Here is a 15,095-nt window from a genome sequence, read left to right on the forward strand (position 1 = left end):
TTGTCTACAGTAATACATGGGATGACCATCTCAACCAAATTCGAGCATTGTTTGACCGTTTGGCTCAGGGTAACTTAACTCTAAATCTGGCAAAATGTGACTTTGCTAAAGCTACTGTGACTTATTTAGGCAAAGTAGTTGGACAGGTTCAAGTTCGTCCAGTTATGGCTAAAGTTACAGCAGTCTCTCAGTTCCCTGTTCCCACAACTAAAAAGGAGTTTATGAGGTTCTTGGGGCTTGTGGGTTATTACCGTTCTTTTTGCCGCGATTTTTCAAGAGCTGTAGCACCGCTGACTGACTTGCTCAAAGCTAAGGTTAAGTTCGTTTGGACACCCTCTTGCCAGCAAGCTTTTGATGAAGCTAAGTTGCTCCTCTGTTCAGTGCCAGTTTAGCTTGCTCCCCGTTGTAATCAGCCTTTTAAGCTGCATGTTGATGTTGGGGCAGGTGTGGTTTTGTTGCAGGCAGATGAACAGAGAATCGATCGCCCCGTTAGCTTTTTCTCAAAAAAATTCAACTCATTCCAACTGAACTATTCAGTAATAGAAAAAGAAACCCTTGCTCTTATTTTGGCATTACAACATTTTCGAGTGTACATTGAATCTGGAACTTCTCTTACTGTATATTCGGATCATAACCCTTTAACATTTCTAAATTCTCTCCAAAATCCAAATCAGAAATTAATGTGTTGGGCCTTGTTTTTGCAGCCTTACCATTTAGATATTAAGCACATTAAAGGTAAAGACAATGTGCTGGCTGACGCTTTGTCTCGGGCTCCTCTGTAATTTGTTCCTCTGTCCCATCTTTCTAGTCTCTCCTCTCCTCCTCTTAATTCACTCTTAGGCGCCAAGGTTGCTGAGGCTGGGGATGGCAAGCGGGAAGACTGAGTCTGAGTCCTCTGGGCCGGACATCGCCCTGGAGTCGAGCATCTGTGTACATTTGACTTTACAGGGTGAAGCCCTGTTCTTCTGGGGCGGAGTGTGACGGCCAGCGAGTGGCCTTTATTGTGAAGCCCTTGCTGCTCATCATTCTTGTCCTGTCTGTCCAGGAAGCTGGGGGTGTTGTCCCAATCAGGCCCTCATTTGCCTCACCTGGCTGAAGCCCATAAAATGGCCGAGCATGGTTGCTCTCTCTCTGCTCCTCTCCTGACCTGACCATGGGCTGTCTTCATTTAGTTTAGTTGATTGATCCACACTGCCACACACCACATGTACCAACATCACTGCTTTCACTACTGACTTACACGTTCACATTATTTTTATTTAATAAATCTTTGTTAAACCCTCTTTGTTGCTGCTCCTGAGCCAGAGTAGTAACAGTGTCAACAAACCGGCTTTTCTGTTAATGCCCTAATCTACACTCATGTTAAATGGTAGTCAGCACACACCTGCCACCATTTTAAGCAGTGGCGTGCAGTCAGAGGAGGCAGGGGAGGCAGAGCCTCCCTTGTCAATCTTGAAAAGAAAAAAAAAGTTAACTATAAAATATAATAAATGTTGATAGTTGTCAGCTGGTATGTCCTATAAACTCATTTTCCATTCGAATCCAATATTGTTATTATTTTTTTTATTTTTTTTTTTTTGTCAATTAGAATAGCAGAATTTCCGCATGCTCTGTTCAAATACAGGGAGGAGATGCGTTGTGAGGCAGCGCTGTGCTGTGCCTCCAGGAGAACTGTCTACTCCCCTCATGAACTCTGCTGGTACCTGATGAAAATATTGTGTCGCTGTCCCTCTGTGTATCGCAGTTAAAATGCTTTCAAACACTCTGATTATATGCTCTATCCTTCCATAATCTGCATAACGTATGGAATGTATTTCCATAATGTGTTTAGGCTCGCAGATTAATCATAAAACTGCAGTGAAAAAGTAACTAGGGGAGGCAAACAGTACCCCTGCCTCATGATAGATGGCGCCTGTGAGTCCACAGATTCATGCGCTTATAATCTTCCTCATTCTTTTTTATACACTTTAATTCACCTCATCAAAAATGGAGGATTACTTTTCTGAGCTAAGGATGGATTTCATGTACAAATAAAGGTAAGACCATAAACTTTTTTTTATTTTTAGTTTGAAATGGCTCTTTTTGAAGGTTTCCTGTTGAGTTCCTGCCAGTCTACCTATGCTGACTTGATGCAGAGCCCATATACCCAGGCCATTCCTTTTGCTCACTCTCTCTATTCCAGTTTCTCAGGCCACCATATATTTGTAGATCTGGCTCTGAAAGAGTCAGTGCCTCCCCAGCCATGCACGTCACTGATTTTAAGTGCCTCTGATTAACCCCAAATAAAGTTGGACTGTTCTAGTAAGCTTTTCCTGACATTTTTGCAGTCACATATTACAGTACAAGACATTGTCTGCAGAGAGCTTCCAAAGCATCAGTGGGATCTCATTGTTCAAAGGTATCAGTCAGAAGTAGGCTACAAAAGAATTTCCAAGGCATTAAATATACTATGGAACACAGTGTGGGAAGTGGAGATCCACACAGCCACAGTTGGGTTTTACAGATTTGATGAAAAATTGGTGACGAAAGTCATACACAGTTTTAAGGGTGTGCATATTTATGCAACCAAGTTATTGTAAGTTTTTTATTTTTCCCCTTAAAAGATTTCAGTTTATTTTTCAACTGACTTTTACAGGTCTCATTAATGGTAGAAAAAGTTTTGAAATGATTTATCTTGGTTTCATTATTTTACATCACAAAAGCCTGACATTTGAACAGGGGCGTGTAGACTTTTTATATCCACTGTATAGTGTTGGCGTGTGAGAGAGCGAGAGAGAGAGAAGTCGTGGTACTTATGGAGAAGTCCCTCCCTCCGCTCTTACAATTTTCCCCCCCTCCACTGTTATATTTTATTCCCCCCATTTTATTTATCTCACCCTAGCCTCCCGTCTTATGATTTATTGACCCCCATCTTATAAGCATCTTAAGTTTCATTTTCTGTTTAATGGCCGTATGGTGGCTACACCAACCCAATTTTGGCGGTTGGACATCATCGGGCAGTCTGGCAAGGTCGGTGACATGAGTCTGTTTGATGTATTCCGTGCGATCGGCTGTCGTTAATGCTGTCGGCATTCGTTTCAGCCGATTCAACATGTGTAATCAGCCATTACCCAGTCTGACTAATCTGATAGAGCTTGGCAACCAATATCGCTGCACAGTGCATTCTGGGATGTAAACAATAAGACACCACCATATTGTACTGCCAGCTGAAGCTAAAGCTATTCAGTCTGTCAGTATGTTGAAAAGTCAGTTAAATGGAAAAAAAAAATTCCATACAAAGACAAACTCTTACTGAACACAAGAAAATGGTACATGGAAAAAATCACCTATAGTTGAAAATATGGATCCGTAGGAGGTGCTCGTGAAATGATTCACCAGTAACAGATGGACTTGGCTCAGTGACAGTGGATGGAGACGCTGTGTTTATGTTCAGTTAATGACCAATTTCCCTGAAAAAGTCATGCTTTCTTTAGTTTTCTCTGTTTTTGATATAATAACCCTCAACTTTATTCTGAGCTTTTATAAAAATCTACATGATCAGTGAAATCAATATAGGAAAATACCTGCTTTACACTGAAAAAATGCTTAATACGGAGGATAATATTACAATAAATGGTGATAAAGCATTTAAGAAGGTTAAATATAGAGAAAAATTAATTTGGGAACTGCCACCAAAGTAGCACTGGGCCTTTATGGGTTAGAACACAGAACTTTGTAGTTTTTGTTTTTGTTTTAGTTTCTACTTGACTCAAAGTATCACCCTGTTACTTGAAATATGGTACTTGAATTTCACCGATTCAAACTTGCTAATTCAATAAAAGCACAAGCAACTTCACATTGCACCTCTCAGGAGACTGTTTATTCAATCACTCACTCACTCACTCACTCACTCACTCACTCAACAAGTGTATGTGTCCTCTGGCATTACAACAACACTTGGGCACATGTTAAGTAATATACAACAAACAAGAACTATTTCATCAAGAAGGGTAACCTCCTCATCCTCACATGGAAGCAAAAAACTTATTGGTGCTCTGTTCTGTAACAGCGTATACTTGCTGCGCAAGCTACCTACTACCCTTTCTCAGTGTTGGGGAGTAATGGAATACATGGTAAATGGTAATGGACTGAACTTATATAGCACATTTTCTACACCTTCATGGTGCCCATAACACTTTACAATTCCTCACATTCACACACACACACACACATACACACACACACACCATGAATTACATATTTAGAATACAAAATATGAGTAACTGCATTCCTTTACAGTTACAATTTTAATACATGGTAATCAGAATCCAGTTAAAGTTTAAAAAACTAATGGATTACTCTTTTATTTTCTATCATTTCACAAATCCAGTTTACCACACATTTCCCATAATCCCTTGATACAATATGGGATGAAAATATTCTGATGGTTATTGTTGACTGCAAGTCGTGGGAACGAGTCAGTCCATCAAGTCCAGGTTAGGGATGCTCCAATGTGATATTTGTATCAGGGATTGGTGGCGATGGACAGATCCATAGTGGCCTATTATTCCATCCAGAGCCATACCTCTTTTGTACCTCTGTCACTCCTGGCATTAGGAAGCTGACAACAACGTCTGTGTTGAATCTGTTCCATGTCCACAGTCATAATCTGAACTCACACTGGCTAGAAGATGAAGAGGTGTACTTTGTCTTGTTCCACGTCGGGTTGTCACATCTTCTCCTTGAATGTCCACTATAAATGTCTCTTAAAGTGCGGGCTCGTGGCATAGGCCATATAGGCGATTGCCTAGGGCACCAACCACTGATAGGCAATAAATAAATAAATAAAAATAATAATAGTGATAATAATTATACTAAATATAGAAATACTACTACTAATACCGTGATAATTTCTCATTGACTGTCTCAGGGTGTATTCACACCTGAAAAGTCCTTTGATCCGCTTTTTTGATTCGGATCAAATGCGGACTTTATTTTTTTTATTTGGGTCAGATCGCATTCACATTGCACTTTTTGCAAGTGGACCAAAATGCATGAACACAAGCACGCATGTGACGAACTGCGCTAGCATTGGACAGAAAAGTCGGGGGCGGGGTGAACCAGAGACGGCCGGTGTTGATGAAAATAATCGTGGTACTCCTACATACAGTTATCATTTTTGGAATATAAATTGTATTTTTACTGACACAAATTTTCGAAAATAATGTTAACACTCAAGAAAAGCTCACTCGGAGCCAGTTTCATAATACAGGCATCTGACCAAATGTCAATGGCAGATTCAATTTCCTCATTGCTCCACCTCTGTCCACAGCTCATAGCTGCTGCTATTAGCTCTGACCACCCGTAAACCTCAGCTACTTCCAGCGGCTACAGTGACTCGTCAAGCACAAAAAGGCGCAAGATTCCTTGGCTTGGTTCAGTTCGAGGCCGGTTATATTCACACCAGAAGTGAACCGGCCCAGAGTCCGTTTGGAAGCGGACCGAGACCACCTCGGTCCGCTTGTTTGGTTTGAATCAGAGTTCGCATGTTTGTATTCACACCTAAAAAAAAGTCCAGACTTTCTGGGGAAACGAACTCTGGTCCATTTTAAACGGACCCTTACACCCTTAAAAATAAAGAAATTAGAAAAAAACAAAACAACAACCCCCCCTGTAATTTCTCAGGTGAGCTCTCCCTGACCCTGGTGCTCGCTGCATGTGCGAATGAGACAGACAGAGCGGAGCTGAATGACAGCGCCAGGTACAGGTTTTAGAATATATCACTATGAAAAGGCAGTCCAAGCTCTCAGCTACTCAATTTTGAAGCGGAGAAAAGAAGAGGTGGAAAAGAAATCCAACATCGAGGTATGTAACCTTTTATAACATTAAAAAAATGTTTTATGTTACTAGCAACAGCTAGTTGAATTGAAATGAAGCAAAGTTGGCTAATAATGCTACTGTAGATGATTGTGCTGTGAGATATCTGCTAAGGCATCTGGTTTACTGCTGTTGAGCTGGTTTATATATGTTTCTATCTGGTTACCTCTGCTAAGGAATGGTGGAGGTTATGTATTCATTGGGGCTTGTGTCTGTCTGTCTGTCTGTCTGTCTGTCTATTTGACTGTTAGCAAGATAACTGAAAAAGTTATGGATGGATTTGGATGAAATTTTCCGGAAATGTTGATACTGGCACAAGGAACATTTTGGTGATGATCCAGCTCACTGTCTGGATCCAGGAATTTTTTTAAGGATTCTTTATCATTGCGAGATAGGGCCAGTGTCACGGTTTGCTCCGGTGTTCCCGCCAGCTCCTACTTCTCCATTCATCCTGACATCAGACTCACCTGTTGTGCGCATTACAGTACAGGTTACTTTTTGGGCATGTACTCTGTAATCTGTAATGGAATACATTTCAAAAGTAACCCTCCCAAGACTGCCCTTTCTGCATGGATCCTAAGGTGTGCTCTAGCACAAGTCTCTTCTACGTGTTTTGCATCAAGTTGACATCTGCCTTTAATGAAAGCCGCCTCAGCCCCACAATACTTCCTCTGCAGCTCTGGCTTCTATGGAGAGAAATTTGTTTCTTTATTCATCAATCAAAAAGAATGGATTTGCAATTAAAAAGAATACATTTGCAACCAAAAAAGAGATTTGAGAGCAAAAGAGCCTATCCCAGCTACTTACAGGCGAAGGCGGGGTACACCCTGGACATTTCGCCAGTTCATCACAGGGCTGAACATATAGAGACAAGCAATCACTCTCACATTCACACCTACGGACAATTTAGATTAACCAATTAACCTATCAGTGCATGTCTTTGGATGGTGGGAGGAAGCCAGTGTACCCAGAGAGAACCCATGCAGACATGGGGAGAACATGCAAACTCCACACAGAAAGGTCCCACCCCCCATCGACTGGTGTTGGAACTGAACCCAGGACCTTCTTGCTGTGAGGCATGAGTGCTATCCACTGCACCACCTGATCTCTCAGGCTAACTTTTCTAGCAACGATCGGCAGTTGATTTGGTGTGTCTTCACCTGTGCAAACCCCCCCCCAGGGTCTATCAATCCATGCTGAATTCAGGTCTGCAGGCACGCCTGTCACTCACTATCATTTCTCTATCTCTAAACTTACAAGACTTTTAAGCTCTTAAGCTCTTATTAGATGATTTCAATAATAATAATGAACTCAAAAATTCAATAAAGATTAGATTATGTCAGTAATAGAGACATGACAGCAACTCAGTGTTTCAGTTTCAATAACAAAGCTTATTGAAGCCAGTGAAGTCATTTGCACTATACAGTTTTTTACAGAGTTGTAGCTGGATAGTGGAAACTAAAAAATCCATTCATTGTGGTTGATACCTTGAAGTGTTGGTATTGTTCATATATGAAGCTGTAGTTGTATTGTAAGGGAAATATTGAATATCTCTTGAATATCGTATAAAATCACAATTCACCAGCGAAAAGATGGTATGTACTGCAGTGTACAAGCCAGGAAGAACGAATCACCTGAACACAGTAGGATATCAACTCTACAGCAATACACATGTACATCTCTGTACCGGTAAGTGGGTGAAGTGAAAAGAAAGGAAGGAGTAGTAGTCCAACCTGTCAGCAGACAAAACAGAAATGAAACTGTCTGATTATTACTCTGAGTGTCTGAACATACCATGCCAAAGAATGCCACATGCACAATAGAAAACACAGACACAGGTTGACAAACCTACTCACCATCAGAGATGACACACACACTTACATCTACCCCCCCCCCCCCCCCCCCCCCCCCCGATCTCAGCACCTTCTCCATCTCACAAGAACAAAAGAGCAAGAAGCTTTGTGGATCATCTTTTTCTGCAGCCTTGCCATCTTTAATCCCTGCACAGGGATTTCAGTAGTGAGGGAAGGTAGTGAGGGTGATGAGGAAGAGCATCCCTCCCAAGAGTGTTCTCACTTCAGGAGAAGGGGCCTAATTGGGGCTGATGTAGCCACAGTTGGTCCTTAGAACTGGGGCGCATAGGGGAGTCAGGGGCCACAACATCAGCATACACTGAAGAGACACTGATGTCTTGTATTCTGCCTGTGAACATCCAGACGTTCTTTTAAACTCATTCTCCTTATATTGAATAATTAACGTACCCATTTAACTTTGCCATGATTCATCAGTTACAATGTGTAAAAATGTACAACCTCTAATCTATGACAGAGGAGTATTATCTCTCTCATCTGTGATAAATTTATTTATGGTGAGGTTGCATTAACTTTCAATGATTAGTGTTTAATTATGAAAGGATGGAAGTGTAATATTATGTTGAGATCTATTCTGTAATCTGTTTAAATCTAACTGGGGTCTGGCTTTCCTCCTCTTATAAACTGGTTATTTTTAGTTGAAGATCTGTGAAACAGTTCAGAAAAGCCCTGTTATAAATGCCACTAGTGACCATTTAGAGAACTATAGAACTCTGAAAACTACTGCTTGCTGGTGAGTTTATATGAATATTGTGTCTAAGTTGGAGTCTCTGTTGTACTAGCAGTTAGTTGTTTGTTGACTCTTATTCCATTTTGGAACCAATGGTAGTTGATGAGAAAATCTGGGTCAAATCATCGTGAGTTCCAGAACATCCAGCTGATCCAAGAAGTTTGGCTGTATCATAATCACTTCAGATGATACAGTCAAATCGCTTAGTGAGATGTGTTTAAACTGTCTTGTGCGTAACAGGACAATATTGTCTTTATTGTGCTGAGGTAACCTTATGTCTTGGAGATGCTTGACTCAAAGGTCAAATGCTTGTGTAATTTCTCATGGTACTTTGTATTGTGTCCTACTGACAGTGCATTGAAGATGGTGGATACACTGCTGTAGGCGTCCCTCACTAATATTTCATTTGACTGTCTTTACATCATGACTTCAGTGTAGCATCATTTTGATAAACTTATGCAATGCCAAAACATTTATTTCTGTCATTTCTATTTGGATGCATAACGTTGCTGAACCTACACCTGACCAACTGAAGTAAACCCATAGCACAACACTGCCCCCACAGGCTTGTACTGTAGGCACTAGGCATGATGGGTCCTTCTCTCTTCTCACCCTGATGTGCCCATCACTCTGGAATCAGACCACATGACCTTTTTCCAGTGAAACACAATCCAATCTTTGTTGAATGAGAAGCTACTCACGGCATCAGTTAGGGTTAAAGAACTCGTAATTGACACATATTATTCGCTGCAGTAACTATCCAATGGAAGGATCTGAACTATTTGCTTGTTAAATTCAGGTGGTGACAATCATTTTGGTCAAACTGTGTGTTAGGAAGTGACGGTAAGAAGAGGAATTCTGTTTTTAGCTACTGTAGAAACACACAACATGGTTGTCTGTTGAAGCAACTCACTCACTCAGCACATATAAACAACCCATTCTAATATAATGAAAGACTAGCAAAACTGATTTTCAGGTGATCCTCACGCATTTTACATAGTGGACTTTTAATTTTTTATTTTTTGAAATACAAATGTGCTTCTTAACATTGACCCATATAGCATGTTCAAAGATGATGTATCTCCATTATCTCCTGGCTGATTGATCAGATGAAGAATCAGAGAATGTATGGATACAACAGGATAGAGACTCAATGGGGCAGAAGGAGAAAGCAAGGGTTTAAGTGACCCCACCTTTCATTTTAGTGCACATTCAATTACTAAATTTACACAAGTAAGAAGACATTTTATGGTTGTTCTTCCCAACTTAGATATTTTTGCATTGTTAATAGTCAATAGCTGTTTTTTTGTTTGTACAGAGCTGCTTCACTGTTCTTACCAGATGTACTGATTTAAAATACAATAGAGTTCACTTAAATAGACCAACAGAACACACTCAGAGGTTGGTTCTGTGCACAGCTGCTGGACAAACAAACTGAAAGCTGTTTGTGTCTACACTGGCTCTACTTCACAGGGTCTTGTACTGTATAATGAAGGGGTTTATTGTCTAAGTAGCTAAACAGTACAAAGCCAAACAAGAGTTGAGTGAAACACATTAATGCAAGTCGCAGAATCAAAATGTATGGTTTTGACACTTGAGTTGGAACCACTAAAAGGAAAATAAGGAAAAATACAGGGAAGCCAGTGAATTCAGAGAGCTGTTGAAGACATTTTATCACTTGTACTGCCCCCCCCCCCCCAATGTTCTTTTCATTTTCTTCAGTGATGCAGAACATGAATGATGTGTGACATTGTGGCAAATATCAGGATTAGAATGACTCAGCGTAAGTCAAATAAAGGATCAGGTCATCTTCTACTGTTATAAAAATGCATTTTAAAAAATTATTACACATTTATTACTCTCATTATTACAAATTATCTTGTCTGCTCTTGTTTGCCATTTCTGTCCATTAATCCCTCATAGTTTTGTTTTGCAAATGATCTTTTTTTTTTTTTTTTTTTTTCCAAAACTGTTTTTGTTGTTTCACTGGTTGATGTTAATCACTGAGACTGCTGGTTGATGACTGAGTTATCTGTTATTAAGTTAAGCATGTAACTTCAACTACAATTAAACATCAACAATTAATTATGATTTATCAGAGAACACATGCGCAGGAGCTGAGCAGATGGGGAGGACACCGAGCTCTGACAATTTGACTTCGTTGTGGTGCTTAATCGATTTAAAAAGTGATTTAATGTAAATTTGCCACATGTAAGAGACTTTATGCTGTGATATGCCGCACAAAAAGCCGAAAGTACAGTCGAAACAAGGTGAAGAAGTGTTGCAACAGGTGGGAGCAGGTAACATGGCAGGTGTTGAGTGCAACACGGAGGAACTTTCAGTCCTGATACGTACTATAATGAGAGAGGAGTTGAACGTAGTGGTGGATAAGCTAAACAATCTTACAAAAGACATATATGCCTGTACACAAAGATTTGGTGAAATGGACGAGACATTGTCGAACCTGGATTCACGCGTGGTAAAGCTAGAGACTGTGTGTGATGGGCTCATTAAGGCCAACGAGGAGCTGAAACACAAAACTGAGCGACTCGAAATGCACAGTCGTAAAAATAATGCATACATTTGGCCTGACGAACGACATTGAAAAAGGGAATCCAACCAGCTACATGTCCACTCTGTTTAAGGAGTTATTTCAAGATAAACTACTGGTGGAGCCACAGGTGGAAATTGCCCACAGGATTGGACCAGTGGGGAAAGGCGCTGATCGAGCGATGATTGTACGCCATCTAAGGTTCACAACGAGAGAGGAGATCCTAAAAATCGCCAAAAAAGAGGGTGTGCTGCAAGTACAAGGGATGAAGCTAAAAATTTTCCCGGATCTCACCATAGAAATGGCCAAAAGACGTGCAGGATTTTGTGAAATGAGGAGTAAACTATAGGGCACTGGGGTGAGGCATGGCATGATTCATCCAGCGACACTAATAATAACATTCAAAGGAGAGACTAAGAAGTTCACAGAACATAGTGCAGCAGTAAGGTATGTCAAGACCATAATTGATACTGGATTGAATGTATGAGGCCAGATATGATAAACTATAAACAATAAGGACGTGATGACAGATCAACTGGACTATAGCCTACAGCACTGGAGCTTAAAGTGATTTTCTATAAAGCTGTGGACTGGTTTTGTTGTTGGCCTGGTAAAAGGACAGTTTAATTTGGATGAACCTGTCATCACAAGTTTTTGTCCCTGAATTTAAGACCACACAGCTGATATTTACTTTAGGAAACAAATTATTTGTCATGAGCAAGCGTGGCTCAGTGGATGCATTTTCTTTATTTCCTTTCAATGTTGAAGATATTTGTGAATGTGGGTGTGTATGTGGGGTGTGAGTGTTTTGTATGTCATATGTGTTTCAATGATAGCTCAATGTAATATGAAAGATAAAAGTATTATGGTGGTTAAACAAGTGTCTGATGGTTAAAAATAATTTCTTGGCACATCAGGGGGGGTTTAAAATAGCTCATCTGAATATTTGCAGTTTAAGGAATAAAATACATGACATCTCAGAAATATTACAGAATCATAATTTACAGGTATTAGCCATATCAGAAACACACTTAGATTTAACAATTAACAGTCCTGTGCTGAATATAGATGGAAATAATTTTTACAGGCAGGACAGAAACTTAGATGGAGGGGGAGTAGCTTGCTATGTTCAAAACCATATTCCAGTTAAAGTTAGAAGAGATCTTGCTATATAGCAGGAGTTGAAGTAATATGGCTACAGTTACCGTTACCTTATGTAAGGCCTGTCCTTCTTGGATGTTGTTACAGACCACCGAATACTACTGTAATGTACATTGATCAAATATGTGAAATGTTGGCTAAAGCATGTGAAATAGGAAATGAAATCTATTTCTTAGGAGACTTTAATACAGACTGGAAGTCTGCAGGTTGTGCATTAAAGAGTAAATTGCTTTCGTTAGCCAATACTTGTAATCTGTCTCAAATAGTTAAGGATTATACAAGAGTAAGTTTTAAAGCTGATGGTACATACTCAGTGACTCTTATTGATTTAATTTTTACAAATGCAATAGACTTATGTTCAGAGGCAGTTTCTATTCCAGTTGGCTGCAGTGACCATAATTTAATAGCAGTTAAAAGAATAACAAAAGTGCCTAAATCGGGTCAGAATTTTATTTGTAAAAGGACATTTAAAAAGTTTAAAGAGAATGATTTTGTAGAAGAGATAAGGACTATTGATTGGTCAGAGGTTACACAGCAGCAGAATCCAGGTACAGCTGTGGCCATCTTCAACAACTTGGTTACTCGGGTAATAGACAAGCACGCTCCAATAAGAAAGCAAACTGTAAGAAATGTATCAACTTCATGGCTGGATCAAGAGCTCAAAGAATACATGAGGCAAAGGAATCAAGCCAAAGTGGAGGCAATTAAATACAATGATGTTGCTCAGTGGAATAATTATCGGAAATTAAGAAATCATGTGACTAAAATGAATAAATATAAAAAGCGAATGTATTATCAAAATAAAATTAAAGATGCTGGAATGGATAATGCAAAGGTATGGAGTACACTGAATGAATTAATGGGAACAAAAACAAAACTAAATACAACATCTTTAGAGGCTGATGGGATTTGTCTTTCTAAACCAAAAGAGATTGCCAACTATTTGAGCAAGTTTTTTTAACAACAAATTACAAAAAATTAGCCAAGACATGGAGTTGGGACAAGATAAAAATATTTCATATGAACTGATAACAAGTAGTATGATAACAAAAGAGTGTACATTTAAATTTAATATTGTAACAGAGGACAGTGTGAAAAAAATACTGCAAGCAAGTAAAGATAAACCCTGTGGAATAGACAATCTGGGGGTTAAATTGTTGAAGATGGTGGCGGATTTTATTTCCTTGCCTATTTCTCACATAATCAATTTGAGTTTAACAGCTGGTGTGTTTCCGTCACAATGGAAAACAGCAAAAATTATACCTTTAATTAAAAATAATAAAGAACAGTTTTCGTGCCAAAATAGCAGACCAATAAGTTTGTTACCAGCAGTAAGCAAAGTTATGGAAAAAGTTGTGTATGATCAAATACAAGAGTATTTTGAAGTAAATGGGTTAAACACAATATATCAACATGCTTACAAAACGGGTCTCTCCACAACTACAGCACTTACTCAGATTACTGATCACTGGCTACAGGAGATTGATAATAAGAACTTGGTTGGTGCCATATTCTTAGACCTAAGTGTGGCCTTTGATGTTATAGATCATAATATTCTGTTAAAAAAAAGTTAGGTTGTTATGGATTCAAACCATGTGCTGTTAAATGGATTGAAAGCTATCTCAGTAATCGTGAGTATACAGTCTACTTTAATGGTAGCTACTCAGAGGTTGAAAACATGCATTGTGGGGTGCCCCAGGGCACCCCACAATGCATGTTTAGGACCTCTTTTATTTTCAATTTTCACAAATGATTTTCCACTGGTAACTAAACATGCAACCATGGCAATATATGCAGATGACACAACATTATATGTATTGGCAAAAAATGTAGGTCAACTTAATACCATCTTAAATAAGGTGTTAGACTTAGTTACACAATGGTTTACAGACAATAAATTACTTATTAATGCAGGCAAAACAAAATGTATGGTTGTTGGATCAAAATATTTTCTTAAGATGTCACCAACGTTGCACTTAACTGTGGGAGAATATGTGATTCAACAAGTAGATGAAGCTAATTTATTGGGTGTAATTGTTGATGGCACATTGTCGTGGAATGGTCAAATAAATGATATATTGCAAAAAAGGGGTGGGAGTACAGGAATAATTAGACACTGTAGAATTCCTCAATGGTTGACCAAGCTATTAGTTCAGTCATTAGTATTATCTCATATGAATTATGCCTCAGTTGTTTGGTCAAATACTAATGAAAATAATTTACACAAATTGAAAGTTGCACAGAATAAAGCGGCACGAATTGTTTTGGGTTGCCCTTACAGAACTAATAGAATGACAATGCACAACAGTTTGACATGGTTAACTATAAAATCTAGATTGAAATATTCTTTATTATCATTTATTCGTAACATTATCGCAACACAAACTCCAGAAATTATTCACAGAAAACTGTCATTTTTTGCTGATCAACATAATTATCGTACAAGACAAACCACTGAAACACGGTGTGCTCTGCCTTTAGCCAGAACAAATCAGTTACAGAGAACTGTTTTTTATCGGGCCATGGTTGCATGGAATGGATTGCCAGGGTTTTTGTTGTTGGAAAATAATAGAAAATGTTTTCATAAGAAATTAAAACTTGTTTTGTTTACACAACAGCCATGAAATTGAATGAGTATTGCTAATATTGAAAGATGTTTCATGATTTGTATCAGAAAGCTATTGGTTGGTGTAGGAGTACAAATGTATAGCATTTATTTTGTTTGTCTCATTTGTATCAGACAGCTATTATTTGGTGAAGGAGTACGAATGCATAGTACTTATTTTGTTTGCTTATTTATTTTAATTGCATTGGGCTGTTGTACATGTCCTGTTTGTGTGTGTGTGTGTGTGTGTGTGTGTGTGTGTGTGTGTGTGTGTGTGTGGGCGTGAATGGTGTAAGATTAATGTAAAATTTAAAATTGTAA

General features: G+C 39.0%; 1 long non-coding RNA gene across 1 annotated transcript; it reads left to right on the forward strand.

The window, feature by feature from the left end:
• The first annotated feature begins 2,261 nt into the window (after positions 1-2,261).
• Positions 2,262-14,584, forward strand: LOC115433257 (uncharacterized). Its single transcript, XR_003937332.1, has 3 exons — positions 2,262-2,459; positions 5,994-5,996; positions 14,574-14,584. It is a non-coding gene; the product is annotated as an uncharacterized LOC115433257 (long non-coding RNA).
• The last annotated feature ends 511 nt before the right edge of the window (positions 14,585-15,095 follow it).

Source organism: Sphaeramia orbicularis, chromosome 14 (genome assembly GCF_902148855.1).
Source record: "Sphaeramia orbicularis chromosome 14, fSphaOr1.1, whole genome shotgun sequence".
Classification (NCBI taxonomy): domain Eukaryota; kingdom Metazoa; phylum Chordata; class Actinopteri; order Kurtiformes; family Apogonidae; genus Sphaeramia; species Sphaeramia orbicularis.